This window comes from Onychomys torridus, chromosome 13 (assembly GCF_903995425.1).
Source record: "Onychomys torridus chromosome 13, mOncTor1.1, whole genome shotgun sequence".
Classification (NCBI taxonomy): Eukaryota; Metazoa; Chordata; class Mammalia; order Rodentia; family Cricetidae; genus Onychomys; species Onychomys torridus.
In genome coordinates, this window is record NC_050455.1 from 13064949 (window position 1) to 13082935 (window position 17987).

At 40.6% G+C, this 17987-nt stretch overlaps 1 pseudogene; it reads left to right on the top strand.

Annotated features, from left to right (window-relative positions):
- The first annotated feature begins 291 nt into the window (after nt 1-291).
- LOC118594843 lies at nt 292-1555 on the top strand (annotated as a pseudogene).
- Nucleotides 1556-17987: the final 16432 nt, after the last annotated feature.

Genomic DNA, 17987 nt, shown 5'->3' on the forward strand with positions numbered 1-17987 from the left:
ATAGTGTGAGAAGTCTGGTTCTCTGAGGGGGGCCCAGATCCCCTGGGTGGCTCACAGGCAAGTTAGGTTGATCATGGCCCAGGCTGCCCTGTGTTGTCTCTCTCCAGGATTTCTACCCACTGCTATTGCTCTTGAACCCAGATCCAGTTAGTTCTGGGTTTCACTTGGTACTTTGCCAAAAAGAGAGTAATAGGAACTGGTAAAGAAGAAGTGCTCTGAAACGCTCTCCAGGGTGTTTGCAGAAACATCTGTTCATTTCCTACGTGGCAACCCAGCTGCAAGAAACACACCATGTCTATTCTCAAGATCTATGCCCAAGAGATCTTTGACTCCTGTGGGAACCCCACTGTTGAGGTTGACCTCTGCACCTCAAAAGGTCTCTTCTGAGCTGCCATGGCAGGAGGTGCCTCCACAGCCATCTATGAGTCCCTAGAACTCCGTGACAATGATAAGACTGCTACATGAGGAAGGGTGTCTCAAAGTCTGTTGAGTACATCAATAAAACTATCTCATCTGCTCTGGTTAGCAAGAAACTGAGTGTTGTGGAACAAGAGAAGATCGACAAATTCAGTTTAACTGAGATGGATGGCACTGAAAATAAATTGAAATTTGGTGCAAACGCCATCCTGGGAGTGTCCCTGGCTGTCTGCAAAGCTGGTGCCGCAGAAAAGGGAGAATCCCTTTACCGTCACATCGTTGACTTGGCTAGCAACCCTGAAGTCACCCTGGCAGTTCCAGCTTTCAATGTGATCAACAGCAGTTCTCATGCTGGCAACAAGCTGGCCGTGGAGGCATCCAATTTCCGGGAAGCCAAGCACATTGGGGCAGAGGTTTATCACAACCTGAAGAATGTCATCAAGGAGAGATACGGGAAGGATGCCACCAACGTGGGTGATGAGGGCAGGTTTGCGACTAACATCCTGGAGAACAAAGAAGCCCTGGAGCTGCTGAAGATCGCAATTGAGAAGGCTGGCCACATTGACCAGGTTGTTGTTGGCATGGATGTGGCTGCCTCTGAGATCTTCAGATCTGGCAAGTATTTTCTAGACTTCAAATCTCCTGATGATGCCAACAGGTACATCATGCCTGACCAGCTGGATGACCTGGTCCTTCATCCAGGACTATCCAGTGGTGTCCATCAAAGACCCCTTCGACCAGGACGACACGGAGGCCTGGAAGAAGTTCACGGCTAGTGCAGGCATCCAGGTGGTTGGGGACGATCTCACAGTAACCAACCCTAAAAGGATTGCCAAGGCTGTGAATGAGAAGTCCTGCAACTGCCTCCTGCTCAAAGTGAACCAGATGGCTCTGTGACCGAGTCCCTGCAGGCATGTAACCTGGCCCAGTCCAATGGTTGGGGACGCCACGGTGAACCATCGCTCTGGGGAGACTGAGGATACTTTCATAGCTGACCTACACTGGGCAGATCAAGACTGGTGCCCCATGCCGATCTGAGTGCCTGGCCAAGTGCAGTCAGATCCTTAGAATCGAGGAAGAGCTGGGCTACATTGCCAAGTTTGCCGGCAGGTCTTTCAGGAACCCCCTAGCCAAGTAAAGTGTGGGTAGGGATCCCTGGGGCCACAGGCTGCTTCGACCCTGTCCCTGATGTTATCAAGGCGGCTCAAAGCTGGCCCAGTGCTTGTCCCTCCCATGCCACTGCTTCCTTAGATTTCCTTAGATAGCCACACCTGATCACCCTAAGCCCTGCTGGAAACCCCAGCTTTGAATCATTGTTTCTGTCACCTCACTTCCAAGCTAAGTGTCTGAAGCCCAGGGTAATCTTTAGGGTGGCCGCAGGTAAGACCCCTGCCCCAGCAGTTCTACGTGCATAATAAAAGCCTCAGTGACCCATAAAAAAAAAAAAAAAAAAAAGAAGTTGTGCTTTGTCTCAAAAAACAGAGCAGATGACAATCATTCAGCAGATTTAGGACAACCATTAGCAATGACTACAGTGAAATCAGTTACTTAAGTTTCACAGGGATAGTAGGGTTCCACTGGTCTCTATACTATAGAGAAAAAAATGAAAGAGAAAAACGGAAGAGAAGGAGATGAGGAAGAGATGAAAGAAAGTTGCTTTTGATCTTTCATCCCAAGTATATCCTCACAGATGCTACCAGTCTCATTTCCTGCGTATGCACAGTGTCCCCTGTGGGAGTGATGGAAGTCTCCCAGGAGGCAGCATAGAACTATTGACAGAACACAGGAAGCTCGCAGTCTCAGCCCACACCAGAGAACAGTTAATCTCACACCAGCTATAGCCTCCAGAGCACAAATGCCAGCCCCTTAGGTCATCTCCTGTGTCTCCTCTCCCTGGTGACGGCTTTCTGCTTGCTTCTAGCTGAATCATCCCTGACCTACACTTCTCCCCTAGTCATCCTGTCAAGCAGTGCCAAACTTTTATTGTGTGCGGTAAACTGGGCTTTATGACAAGGATGAGACATAGTTGGTTTTATGCAATATTTAGGTGTGAGTAAGAGATCATTTAGTTTTCTGTTCTGCTCTGGCACTTTTTTCTTTCTGAAGCAGGGTCCCCCATGTGTATCCTATTTGTCCTTGAAGTCAAGTTTCTTCTGCTTTAGCCTCCCAAGTGCTAAATTAATAGTGTGAGCCAAATGTGCCCGCCCGCCCAAGGCAGAGTTTTACATTTTCATAGATCCATCTAAGTTTCCTCTACGTAAGAACTGTGAGCATCCACCCTCCTCACCTCTTAACCCTCTCTTAAACTCTAAGTACTGCTCTTCTTCCAGCAGTCACAACGTCTATATTTTGTATTTTATATTTATAGTCTAAATTTGTATTCCTGTGACAGAAATAGCTTAAGGGTGGAAATGGTTGTTTGGGCTCATGGGTTCAGAGGATCCTAGTCCATCCCAGTAAGGAAGGCATGGCAAGATGGCAGCTGTTCACGTGATGGCAGTCAGGGAGCAGGAAACAGCAGGAACTAGAGTCTGGACTAGTAATTATCAAAGGCTTACCTCTAGTGACTCATTTCTGCCAGCCAAGCCTACATCCTCCAAGCTGCACAGCCTTCAAACTGGTACCCAATGCTTACAGCCAAGCATTCAAAACAGGACTGTGAAGCATGGTGATCTAACCAATAAAAGACTCTCATAGAGTTCAAAGGCTGAGGGATGCCATTCCTGGTTATTAACTGATGTACGGACTTCCTATTAGACATCAAATCTCCTTAGAGGACTGAGTGACCTGATCTCACACCATCTTCTCTTCATGGATAAATTACCTACCCATATCTTATTCATTTTCCATGCAGTTGTCTGCATTATATTGGAGATTTCTACAAATATTTAAAGCATGTGTGTCAACCTGGCTACATGGTTCTTTGACTTGACTAGTTATAACTCTCCCCTCTATTCCTCTCTTCAGAATGACCACAACTTGGACTCTCGCCATGACTGTCCCACTTCAGAAAGTGTTGGCACCCATATCCAACCTAGTGAGTCAATGTCTTCCCATCTCTTGCATCTGAGAGCTGCAGTTGACTGGCTGTCCCACAGTTGCTCTTCTCTCATTTCTGATGTTTTTCACCCGGTCAAGGGCTTCACTTCTGTCTGTGTTTAGCCTGGTCCATGAAGTACACTATGTCAGGCATTAATCTTTACCCCTTTCAAATGCTTTTTTTTTTTTCATTTATTCTTTTTTTCATATAGCACATCCCTTCAGTTTCCCCTGCCACCACTCCTCCCAGTTCCCCCACCTCCCCTCTCCCCAAGATCAATTGCTCTTCCTTTCCCCTTCAGAAAAGAGCAGGCCTCCCAGGAACATTAACCCATCATGGCATAAAAGGTTATGATAAGACTAGGCACATATCCTTATATCAAGGCTGGATGAGGCAACCCAGTAGGAGGAAAAGGGTCCCAAGAACAGGCAAAAGAGTCAGAGACAGCCCCACTTACACTGTTAGGAGTCTCACAAGAACACAAAGCTACACAGACATAACATATATGCAGAGGACCTAGCACAGACTTATGCGGGCCCCAAGATTGCTGCCTTAGTCTCTGTGAGCCCCCATGAGCCCTTGTTTACCTCTATGGGCTGTGTTCTTGTGGTGTCCTCAACACCTATGGCTCGTACAATCCTTCCTATCCCCACTTCCACAGGATTCTCCAATCCTGTCTAATGTTTGGCTGTGGGTCTTTGCATCTGCTCCCATCAGCTGCTGAAGGAAGCCTCATTGATGATGTCTGGGCTAGGCACTCATCTATGAGTATAGCAGAATATCACTAGTAATCATTTCATTTACTATTTTTTTTTTTTTGACAATCATGTTTGGTTCTACCCTAGGTCTCTAGTCCACCTCTGACAAGTTCTGAGTCACCATTGCCCCAACAAAGAAAGGAAAAGACCGTAAAACAAACTTTATAAAGATGATAGAGGTCCTTAAAAAGAAATAAATAAGTCCCTTAAAGAATGCAAGGAAAAGAAAAACAAAAAAACAATGGAGGAAATTAATAAATACTTTAAAAAACAAGAAAGTCAATAAAAAACAAACAAAATTACTCAAAACCTGAAAATGGAAATAGAAGCAATTTAAAAAAAAAAACAAACCACAAACTGAGGGAATTCTGGAAATGAAAAATCTAGGTAAGTGAACAGGAAATACAGAGGCAAGCTTCACCAACAGAAAACAAGAGATGGAAGAGAGAATCTCAGGCATTAAAGATATGATAGAAGAAATAGATATATCAGTCAAAGAAATTTTAAATCTGAAAAATCCTGATACAAAACATCCAGAAAATATGGGACAGTATGAAAAGACCAAACCTAAGAATAATAGGAATAAATTAATTTCAAAGGCTCAGAAAATATTTTCAACATGATCATAGAAAAAAAATTTCAAACCTAAGAAGGAGATGTCTAAAGAGTTATAAAGAAGCCTATAGGACAGAAAATATATTGGAACAGAAAAGAAAGTCCCCTTGCCACATAATAATCAAAACACTAGACATACAGAACAAAGAAAGAATGTTAAAGGCTGCAAGGGAAAACGAGCAAGTACATAAAAAGCAGACCTATTAGAATTACACCTGACTTCTCGATGTAAACTTTAAGAGTCAAAAAGGACTGGACAGATGTCCCACAGACTCTAAGAGACCATGGGTGCCATCCCAGACTACTATACCCAGAAAAACTGTCAATTACCATAGATGGAAAAAATAAGACAGTCCATGATAAAGCCAAATTTAAACAATATCTATCTGCAAACCCAGCCCTACAGGATGTACTACAAGGAAAACTCCAACCCAAGGAAGTTAACAACACCCACGAAAACACAGGAAATAATCTCACACCAGAAAAAAACAAAACAAGGGAAGCTGTAGAAAAATCTTTTGTATACTGTGAAGGTTTGTTGCTGTGACTGGCTTAATAAACAAGCTGACTGGCCAATAGCTGAACATAATAAAGTTAGGTGGGGAAGTCAAACTAAGGATGATGGGAAGGAGAAGGGTGGAGTGAGGAGTCATCAGCCAGATGGAGAGGGAGCAGGAAATGAATGTGTCATGCTAATAACATACCATCATATGGCAAAGCATAAATAAGGAATATGGATTAACTTAAAATGTAAGAGCTAGTTAGTGATAAGCCTGAAGTATTGGTCAATTATTTATAAGTAATATAAGTCTTGCATGGCAATTTGGGAAGCAGCTGCTGAGTATTTGTGAACATGAGACAGGACAGGAAATATTAGTTTACAGGAAGCATACTTTCAAGTTCTTCATGCTTGTTTATCACACTTTTTCTGAACACCTGGACCACAGATCAAGATGACCATCTGAGGGCCTGACTCCCATCATCCATGATATTTGCATCTATACTATCTTGCTTTCATTTGCAAGTACTTAGATACATTGCAATATATCTTATGATGTAAAAGTAGGTATAATAATACAATACCATTCGTAACTAAAGAACTGAGTGTATCAAAGTTCTGATATCTTATTCATGAAAAATCAATAGATTTTATTTCTTTATAGCCTATAACCACTTCACCTATGCTGACAAAAATGATGAATTTTCTAAAAGCAGAATTTGATTCAACATTTTCAACTCACCTTCACCATACCCATCTATTTTTGCAATATTTCAAAAATGCATTTTTTTGTTGCTTTGAATCATCTATGGTCTTGCATATGTTGAGTGTGTATTGTACCACTGTGTTATATCTCTAGCCCCTTTTTTGCTTTGATTTATTCTATCTATCTATCTGTCTATCTATCTATCTATCACAGTGACATGCTCTGGCATACATGTGAAACTCATAGAACAAATTGAAAGAATTACTTGCCTATTTCTACTGCATGGGTTTCAAAGATAAAGCTTACACTTGCCAAAGTGACTTTACCAGATGAGCTACCTGGTAAGTCCTTGTATTTTGTTTGTTTGTTTGCTTGCTTGCTTGCTTGTTTCATTGGAATTTTCCTATGTAGTTCAATCTGGGTATATGTCCTCAGATTTCTTTCTTTTATCCAGATTTCTGCTGTATGGTTTTATGTCAACTTGACACAAGCTAGTCATCTGAGAGGAGAGGACCTCAATTAAGAGAACCCATTCATCAGGGTTGTAGGTCATTTTCTTAATTAGTGATTGATCATGGAGGGCCCAGCCCACTGTGGGTGGTGTCATCCTGAACTGAAGGTTCTAGGTTCTATGAGAAAACAGGCTGATGGGCAGCACAATAGAGGCAGCCTGATTGGCAGAGGTGTGGGTGTAACCTTAAAAGGTCTTAATAATAATAATAATAATAATAATAATAATAATAATAATAATAAACCCAGAGCCAGATACTGTGGTAAAAGCTGAAAGATTAGAGAAACAGAACAAGCTAGCCACGTTCTTACCTCTATGAAATCCTCAGCCTCAAGAGAGAGTTCCTGTTTCCACACACCTTACATAGCTTTCTGTGTCCTGCCATATTACTTCCTGGAATTAAAGGTGTGTGTCACCACTGTCTGGTTCTGTTTCTCTCATGTAGCCCAGTATGGCCTTGAACTCACAGAGATCCAAACAGATCTCTGCCTCCTGAGTGATAGGATTAAAGGTGTGTGCCACCATTGCCTGACCTCTATGTCTAAGTTAGCATCTAAGTTAGTGGCTGGCTCTGTCCTCTGATCCCCAGGTAAGCTTTATTAGGGTACACAATATATCACCACATGTGGGTGAACCAGCCGCAAAGTTGTAAGGATAGGAGAGCTGTCCTCATTACTCATGTGTCATTTGGCAGTATGGGCAGGGGCTAATTTGGAGCTATCCTGGGCTATACAGACTCTGTGTTTATATATATATATATATATATATATATATATATATATATATATATATATACATATACATATACATATACATATGTATATATATAATCAAAACCCCAAAACTAAACAGAACATAAATGAATGAAACAAACAAAAAACCTTAGTTGGAGGCTCACAAGTCTTAAAACCCTCTGAGCTTTTAGAGTCTTAGACATTTCTTTAGTTTCCTGAATCTCATATACCCATCCCTTCTTCCCTTTTTTATTTCCTTCCCTTTTCTCCTTCCTCCTCTCCTCAGTTCACCTGAACAGCCACACAGCCACAGTACAGAACACACACAACCATCCCTACCACTACAATATTTTAAAACGTTTTTCTAAGTCAGTGAGAGGTGGATAGTGGAGCCTCCTTTGGAAGTTAAGTGACTGACTGAAAAATGCAGAAAGTAATAAAACCACTCCTCCAACCTTGATGACAGTGTGTGCCTAGTAGTTATACCAGCTAAGTTCTCAGACCTTCTCCACAGAGTCTACATGTTATCAGTGCCAGCAGCACACGGGCTGAATGATTTCTGCCCAAAGTTTGTAAGCAGCCTCCTCCTAAATCCCCAAAGTTAATCATGACAGAAACCAATCTTGTTCATTTCTTTTAAAAGCCTGAAGCAATTTGTTCAGCAACCATGCTGCTGAGGACGAGATAAAGGAAAGGCACATGGAGGGCAACAGAAGGGATCCAAACAGGGGAAGGATGTGTACAGAATGAAAATGGACATTAGGAGTAGCTGTTCAGGGTCACTTTGTCTTTTTATTCTAGAAATATAGGAAAATCGTATTGCTGGTTTGTTAGCGAAAATTCAAGAATTGAGATTTTTTTTTAATTTTTATTTTCTGGAACTGAGGACCAAACCCAGGGCCTTGTGCTTGCTAGGCAAGCACTCTACCATTGAGCTAAATCCCCAACCCCTTTTTTCTTTTTTTTAAAAAGATTTATTTATTTATTACATATACAGTGTAATGTCTGCATGTATCCTTATCAACCAGAAGAGCCTCATTACAAGCCAGACCTCATTATAGATGGTTGTGAGCCACCATGTGGTTGCTGGGAATCAAACTCAGGACCTCTGGAAGAACAGCCAGTGTTCTTAACCACTGAGCCATCTCTATAGCCCAGGGATTGAGATTTTTAGGGTAACAAAATCAGCACATTCCACAGTGCTGAAAAGCTTTTCAGTCCAAATCCCTGGTCATCACTAATTGCACGATTCAAAAGTAAGTGAATGGAAGTCTTATATTCACTAAATTTAAAAGTTAACAAATGGTGAGCAGAAGAGGAAGTAAATCAAAACACAAGCAGAATCTTAACATGAGCAAGAAGCACTGGTTTCCAAGTAAAACAAAAACAGCAGCTCCTACACTCCAGAATCTTCTTATTCTTGTTACAGAGCTCCAGCCAATGTCCCACAAACTGCAATCCCTACACACCAGAATCGCTTCTTATTCTTATCTCAGAGTGGTGGCCAGTGTCCACTAACAGCAGTTCCCTTGTTCTCCTGTTGAGCTGATGGCATGAAATATCCAAGGTAGTCAGTGACAATCTCAGATTCCAAGTCAATAGAATTTTACCAGAGCTAGTGGTGACAAGGAAGATTGGGGAGAGCAGCTCACTGACATCTCCATACTGGGTTATCTTATCCAAGTAGCTACTAAAATCTTCCTTTTATGTTTAGAGCACATTCATGGGGGACACAATATCTTCTCACTAGGTAGCACCCAGAGAGGTCTAGCTACTCATGTTCACTGGAACTCCTGGTTTATTTGTTCAGCATGATTGGATTGAGAAGAGCAAAAGAGATTGGTAAATTTCACTTAGGAGTTGTCTATAAGAGAGGATTAATTAAGAGAGAAAAGACCACCCTGCATGAGAGCAGAATAGTCCAAAAGTCCATGAAATGTTCAAGGTACTCGGTGAAAATCTCAGATTCAGAGTCAATGAAATTTTATCAAAGCCCTAAAAGAAACATTCTTCCCCTTTGAATGTATAAATGGTAACAGAGATAGCTGAAGTCACAGGGACAGAGAGGAAAACTTTGTGGTAGTCTTGTAGGGTTATAGTGAAAAGAGCCACTGTAATTTCCCTTCATGATTTCTGGATTTGCGTGTGATTCCTGGTTATGGGGGAAAAGAGTGCTATCTTAGTTAGAGTTACCATTGCTGAGATGAAACAACATGACCAAAGCAACATGGGGAGGAAAGGGTATATTCGGCTTATTTTCTCCATCACTGTTCATCACTGAAGGAAGTCAGGACAGGAATGAGTAAGAACAGGGCAGGAACCTAGAGGCAGAAGCTGTTGGAGAGGCCATGGAGGGTACTGCTTAGTGGCTTTCTCCCCGTGGCTTGCTCAACGTGCCTTCCTATAGAAACCAAGACTATCAGCCAATGGGTAGCTCCACTTACAATTGGTTGGGCCCTCCATCTATCACCAATTAAGAAAATGTCCTACAGGCTTGCCTACAATCCAACCATTTTCTCAGTTAAGGCTCCTTCATCTCCAACAACTCTAGCTTGTGTTAAGTTGGCAGCACAAGTAACAAATACTACGTATTGATTTTAGAATATACATCATATTTTGTAGGACACTGATTCAGCCCTACAAAGTGAAAGCATGAATGGCGATGGTTGGTCAGGGGAAGAGTCACAAGCCATGGTTACCAGAGTTAGAACGGGCTTTTTTAGAAGAGGGAGAAATCAGGCCTGGTAGAGGGAATAGAGAGGGGAAACACAGGAAGAGAGGCAGAGAGAGAGAGAGAGACAGACAGACACACACACACACACACACACACACACAGAGAGAGAGACAGAGACAGAGACAGAGACAGAGAGAGCGCATGGGTCTGGTATGTAGTCACCTGATGATGATGTAAGGTGCCAGACAAGCCCCCAAGCTGCGCATGTACAGAATTCTAACACAAAGTACCACATCGTAGTTGGTCCCATAAGAATAAACTAATACCATTCTAGCATTCTATCAAACCAGCTCTTCTAGAGTCCATTGGGAACATCAGTGCATTCTGTAAACATAGTCTTACTGTTAAATTTCAGTCAAATGATTTTCTTGGTTGTAAGCAACTCCATGTGAATGACATCATGATGTCTATGACATTCTGTAAATCCATAGATGGTATTTTTAACAGAACTACTATTATCAGGGAAAGCAGTTTTCAGGACAGTTTCAGTATACAGCAATGAGTATAAGAAGGTTAAGGCCAGAGAGTGAAAGGTCACATGAATAATAGTCCAGAGTATTTTCAGATAGGATTAATTAAGAGAGAAAAGACAACTCTACACAAGAGCAGAATAGTCTTGTAGGCTGGGAATGAGATAGAATGAAGTTGGGAAAGGAGAAAGCCAGCTGGCATATGCATACAACTCTCCTTTCTGCTCTGTGGCCACTATGATGTGAGCTTCTTTGCTCCACTATACTCTCCTCACCAAGATGGGCTGAAAACTCCGAAACCATGAGCTAACACAAATCTTTACTTTCTTAAGTGGTTTTTCCCCAGTATTTTGTTACAGCAAAGACAAAAATAATGAGTACATCCCCATTAACACCATGCTCTGATTATGTCCTTTCCAAATGGTAGCTTTCCAGCCAAACTTTTAGAACTCAATATTATTTCACAACACTAACCACCTCTTCATTTAGGAAAAATGAGGCATTTTTTTTAATGTATACCCACTAGAGTATCTACTTTTGCAACTGCTTCTAAGGAATATCCTGGGATTGGACTATTCTGCCTTAACTATACACTTTTGATTGGTGCCCCTATACTTTGCAAAATCATTTGTTAAGCCAGGTCTACTTCATTTCTCTGGTGGTCACTTGGTCACAGGGAATACTTGCATGTAACAATTTCCCCTGAATTAAAACATTCCACCCTGGGAAGAGACTACTTAACATTCAGGAAGTAAACAAAACTTGCAAGGCTCAGAAAATACAACTCATCAATCTCAGGAAGTCCCTGAAACTTATAATATTCACAAACACCATCGCCAAAGTTACATGGAATCCCTTCTACAAAAGGCAAAATGTAGTTATGTAGTAAGAAAAGTAAAACTTTTATTTTTGTTCTATGGTGTCTTTCTTAAGTAGCCATGATAGCTTTATTTGTTGTTTACTATAATGATAAATTAGTGCTAAATTTTTAAATTATTAACTCAAGTGTTATCATTTATTTTTATATTTACAGTGATAGTCTAAAGCACAAATATAATGTCATTAAACATCATGATAAATTGTGAAAAATACATGATTCAAGTTGATAGTTCATATCTGTGATGTATTTTTCTTTCCTAAACAGTAATGATATTACAGATACATAGATAGATAAATAGATAGATAGATAGATAGATAGATAGATAGATAGATAGACAGACAGACAGTCAATTGCTTTTACCTTGATTTTTCTTTACACACACATGTTTTAAAGCAGTCTAAATCTTTCTGGTGAGCAAGGAAGGGTCTGGGAGCTAAAGGAACTGTAGGAGCATGTATCTGCTTTCCTTTCTCTGCAACCATTTTAAATTTTAAGAGGTTTGTTCCAACATGAATGAAGACATAATGAGACTAATTGTTTATAATTTTATAATTCTCTGGCTCCATATTTCTATTCCAATGGAAACTGTCTTCTCTGACCATTAGTGGCCCTGCTAACCATGTGGCATGTTCCCCTGTGACCTCTATGAATCTGGCAGAGCTCCATACGATGTGGATACACCAGAAATCTGTGTTTCTAGATTACCTAAAAAGCAAGATGAAATGATGAGCCGAAAGAGGTGAGAACTGTGCATACTTCTCACTCTCCACTGACTCATCAAAATACTTTAAGAAATCACAAGTTTAAGACAAAACAACTAAGAAGTTGATGACAGAAGCAGCAGGGGATCAAATCAAATGTGAAATCCTTTTAGGAGTAAGACTCTGTGACACCAGTTTCCTGTCCATGGATGCAGACTTACAAGTACTAGAACTAATACCTGTAGATGCTTCCCACTCATAATCAACAGCAACTGAATTAAACGCAAACCATAATTACTACAAGACTTCTAACATCTGAGAATTAAGAGTTGATCTGTATGGTGGTACTAGAATTCCAGCACTCAGAGGGCTGAGGTGGGAGCATATCAAGTTCTAGGCCAGCCTGGGCTACACAACAGCAACAAAAACAACAACACACACACACACACACTAAAAATATAATTTACTATATACAAACAGTAAGCAGAAGAAAATGTTTATAGAGCCTGGCTGAAATTTTCATAATGTTTATGAAATTTTCATCATTTATAAATGGTGTGTGTGTGTGTGTGTGTGTGTGTGTGTGTGTGTGTGCATGTGTGTGTGTGTGTGTGACTCTTGCCCTGAGAGGAAACATCACAAAACATGACAGAATCCATTAACAAGAGTTTTATTAAGATAAGGGAGAGGGGCAGATGTGCACAGGCCTGTGGAAGGACACGTGAGTGAAGGGGGCCGGGAATCATGGTGCCAGCTTATAAAGGCTGTGTGCCCCTGGCCTGTGCACACAGGCCCATGTGGCTATTCCACACATGCACATAGATCACATGGTTGTGCTGCATGCTTTACGCAACCACGCAAAGCCACAGGGTCCTGGTCGCACAGGATGTTTTTACATGGAAATGACTAGGCAGAATTGACTAGGTCCCATCAGACATGCATGACCATGCCCAGCCTTGGAGACGTGTTGTGAATCCATACAAATAAAACTTATAAAAATTATTAAATTCTAAACAACAAAAAATATAAATTTAAAACGTGAGCACATGGATTCCTAAATGCATTGAAATGAGAAAAAATTGGGTAGAAGGAGAAAGGAAAATATACATGAGGAAAAAATACAAGGATAAGTCAGCATCTGCATGAAAATTTAGCCTTGTTCTTCCCAGTAGCCCAAACTAATACTATGAGCAGAAATTATCTTTTGAAAAGAAGACACACTAGTAGGGTTACTGTTGGGAAGAACAGTTGTAGAGGGATGAGAGAAGTGAATTGTGGCCATAGAGACGCCAGCTTGTGGCTGATTTTCATCTTGACTCAGGTCAGAGAGTGTCTGAGCTTATTTTCCCTGCAAGGCTGCATAATAGGATGTTTGGGCCAAAAGCGTAGTTGCCAGGTGTCTTATACTTCAAGGCCTAATTATAGGATACTTTACCATAAAGCTTGGTGACCAGATGTCTTGAGTACTAGGAGGTGTTTACACTTGACTGTACTTTGTACCTTGAACTGTGATCTCCTTGAAAGGGGGAGGTCTTTTGCCCTCCTTGCTTTGGGGATATAAAGGCTGTGAGTAATAAAACTCAGGCATCTGTGGTATTGACCAGAGTCCTCCCGAAGCTATCCTGTGTCTCTTTTCTTCTTCTTCATCTATATTTCATAACTCTTATTTCCCAATTCCACACTCCCCACTTCAGTACCATTCAACAGGTCGAGTGGGACTCAATAATGAATGGGGTTGAAAATGACTACAGTTCGTTATATACGTGTGTGGAACAGTCAATGAATAAAAATAAGTAAATAAAAATGAAAAGAAAAGGATTATGGAACTGGTAAGATGGATTGGTTGGTAAAGGTACTTGCTAAACAAGCTTGATGATACATAATAAACACACAAATAAAGTTTAAAAATAGAGAAGTATGATCAAATTACAAAAAAAGAGCTCCTGCTAGCAATTTAATTAGTGTTCTGTGAAAATGTTATTTTGAAAAATAAAGGTAATAGAGAACAAAAGAACAGGATAATACTTGTCTCTGGTGTAGAGATGGAGATGAAAGGACTGAACGTTCCAACATCAATCGTTCTCAAAATTGTGAAGAAAATCCTTTAAAATTAAAGAAATTAACTACCTAAAATTTGGTCATATGGGTTATTCTTTGGGAAACATGACCAAATAAGTAAATATTAAGAAGAAAAACCAAATATGATGATGGTCCTGACATTGTTTATAAAAATGAAAATTGGAAATACTGAACATTTTCAACCCTAAAATGATAGTTATTAAATTATTATACATAGAATGCCATGCAAATTAGAAAATAACCAGGCTGTGTTCACATGCCAACAATACCATTAACTGTGGCAAAGGTGGACAAGAGGAGCAGCTCATACAGTTCTGAAGTGGGGCAGCTGGAGGGCTGAGAATAGCCAACCGCCAGACAATGCAGTAATCAAGAAAGCACAAAAGAACAGGGAAATAGGACAGTGAGGTATGCTGGTTTATATGGAATTGTGGGCTGTGGAACAGAAGCAACCCAAATATTCACCTGGTCTTAAAGGCAAAGGAAATTCCATAACGGATGGGTAGGGATTTTTAACAAATGGTACTGAAACGACTAGCCACACACACAAATAAATGAACTACCTTTGCACGACTTCTTTATAGTTTTTCTCTAAACAAAGAATTTGTAATTGAAAATTTTAACTACATGAAAATATAATAAATAACCTAGGCTACAAAGACCACCAGCACTGACATATAAATCAGAGCCATATCTGGGGCCGTGTGCCTATGATGACTGGGAAAAGTAAACAGAATTCCTTTAACGTTAGCACTAGCCTTGTAATGGAACTTTCTGAAAATTGTCTCTCTCCAATTTGTTTTAAATTACTCTGAAATTAGTGCACAGCACTTCGTATGCACAAAGGTTACCAATGGAGCAGTGCTGGCCCTGGAATAAGAACTAGAGCCTAATCTCTCAGATGTCTTGTGTTTTAAGGAAGGGATAATGGTGCATAGCACTCTCAGTTGTTTTAAAAGGAAGTAGATCTTACACTTAGCACCTATACATGGAATTTACTCAAGGAAACATATGAAGAAGCTGGGTTTTCTACTTTCTACAATGTGGCACCAGATTGGTTTGTTACTAGCCAAGTCCCAAGAAACAATGTAGTTGGAAACACGTAGCATAGCAAAGATCCCCCACCACAATTCACAGTCCACGCATAGTTTAAGATGAGGTGATGATCCCCATGCTGGCAGTGTTGTGAGAAATTATCTGAGAAAAAGTTGTTCTATCCCATCTGGAAATCATGAATGCCTGGGGAGTGGCTGGGAGATGGCTCAATTAACCTGCATTGAATCTCTAGAATCCAGTGAAAGAAAAAAGAAAGGCCCACATTGCTGGTATACACTTTTCATCCAAAAGTTGGGGAGGTGGAGTCAAGAGCAACCTTGGGACTTGCTGGTCACTTCATCTATCTTGTTTGGAGAGGTCCAGGCTAATGAGACAGTGAGAGCATGATCCTATAAAAGGAAAATGTCTGCTGTCTGAGAACTGACAGGATGGGCTGTCCTTAGTCCTCCTCAAGCTCACACACATGACGTGCCATCCCAAGGAAAGTGAGCAAGTCATGATAAAGCACAGCCATTGGTTGATGCTTCCATCTGGCATCGACCTCTGATCTCCTTTAACCTGCATCTTCTAGTCAGGTCCAGAGTTGTTCCGATGGAAAAGGGATGCAGAGAGAGGAAAGCTATTTTTCACTTGATGTCTTAGCAGATATTCCATATAAGCACATGAGTTAGCAAAACTCACATGCAGTTAGAAAGTGTCTCTTCCTTTGTCATCATTGAGCTTATCTCTCTGCTGTCAAAACTAATCAGACCATAGAGTTTAGTACTTAATACTATTTAGTGCCTTCACTTTGTACATCCACTCTACAGATCTGTAATCACATGAACTCGAGTCTTATATGGAGAAGTCTGGACATAAGTTATTTCTGTCATGTGCCAATAGCAATTTAGCATGGACAAAATGGTGGATGGTATGGTCCTTTTCCCAGGTCAACACATTTCCTCTTCCATGTATGTGCAATTAATGCTTATACTGGGAAATGTTCTTTGTCCCAACGACCTCTAAGAACATAGTGAACTTGAAATATGCCCCCATTTAGCTTCATAACTGGCAGATGGAATATAAAATAATGTATCTTCATCAGTGGCAGTAAACCTTCTGTCTTGTATTTATTTATCATGCTCCTCTATCACCATTGAAAGAGAAATCATAGCCAAGAACTCAGAGAAGTTAATTTTGCTTCAGTGAAGTCCCAATTAAAATATTGTGAAAGTGATAATATTTGTCCATCAGACAACAAACACTAAAAGACTATCCCATCATCTATTGGGCACACACAGCAACCTCTATCTGGTTTTCATTGCACTTAGGGCAGCTCACAATATTCAGTAAACGCACTGTCTGCCAGGGGGCAGCAGAATGTAATGCTTTATTCCCATGGGATTCCAGGCAGTTGTGAAAGCTGCTGCCTGCTTGGACAATTAATCTGAAATAAAAACTCCACAGTAGCCATGTTGCATTATGTACATGTACAATGGCAAAGATTTGTCTGGGGGTCTCTTATTAATTGATATTACAGATTCACATGATCTAAATCTAAATCTCCAGACACTAATGAAAGGCAAATCTTTGGGTTGAGTTGCTTAAATCATTTCTTTCCTAATTCTGTCCTTTGCAGCTTCCCCAGATCCCCCTGCTCTTTTGAAGCATTTGCACACAAAGACATGACTTTCATGCGCAAACTAAGATATTAGAAGGATGCTCTTAAAGGACACTTAAGCCAGTCCTGCAGTGAATTCCAGTGTTTAGAGCAGAGTTCCCAAACTTTATCAAGTGAACCATCAGAGTTTCCTCTTTGTTAGTAATTAGTTTTAATCTACTTAAATGAATCGTTTAATTTTCCTACAGTGTTCTTCTCCGAGTAAAAATTTTTCTCCAAAAATTGGTTTTTAGGGGTTTCTGGTTCAATGCAGAAAATAAAGTAATCCTTAAGAGCCTTCAAAACACAAAACCAAAGAGCCATGAGAGGGATTAATCAGAACACGGTTCTGAAGGCAGAAAAGCAGATAGATGGAGTAACTGCTTGGAAAACTCAGGGGAGATGAATCCTGAGTCTCAGTGCTAGGAACTGTGCAGCAATAGAACCTAACCACAGAATCAAAGGATGGTTCATCACCAACAATTGTGAAGGTGACCTCGTGACTGAAGGACAGAAGCTTGCTCAAATGCCACCATAAGAAACAGTCAGATCCTTCAGTGTACACATTTCCCATGCTCCTGTGGGGCTGACCAGCATCTACCCAGATGGAAACACTGAGTTCTACTCTCTAGAGAAGAAAGAAGTAGATCCTTGGACCAGCCATGCCTTTTGCTTTTAGTTTGGGTTTGAGGTGTTTCCAATTATTTTGTTCTATGAGCACATTGGTAGAACCATCTATTTTGATGTCTGTGTTCCATGGGAAAGGAAGTTCAGTTGATGTTTTTTTAATTTCCAATGTACTTAACTGTATTGCCTGGGCAGAGGCTGAGAAGATTGAAAGGTTTGGATATTTGTAATATATGTCTTATTCACTTGCCTGGATATTCTGATTAGATGGATGGGTGAGCTAGGGACCGACTATGTATTACTCTATGCACATATCCACTCTAGGTGGCTAGTTTGACTTCATCAGTGTTTGGGGATCTGGTAAGTATGGACAGTTTTGAGGAATGACCATCAAAATGAATACCAGGCCATGGTAAGCAAAAGAAAATGTAAAGCCAAGAAATTAAATGAAATGTTAAATGGGACTTTCAGAGTTCAAGCACCTAGATTCTTATTCTCAAAATAATTCTGAAGAATTTTCT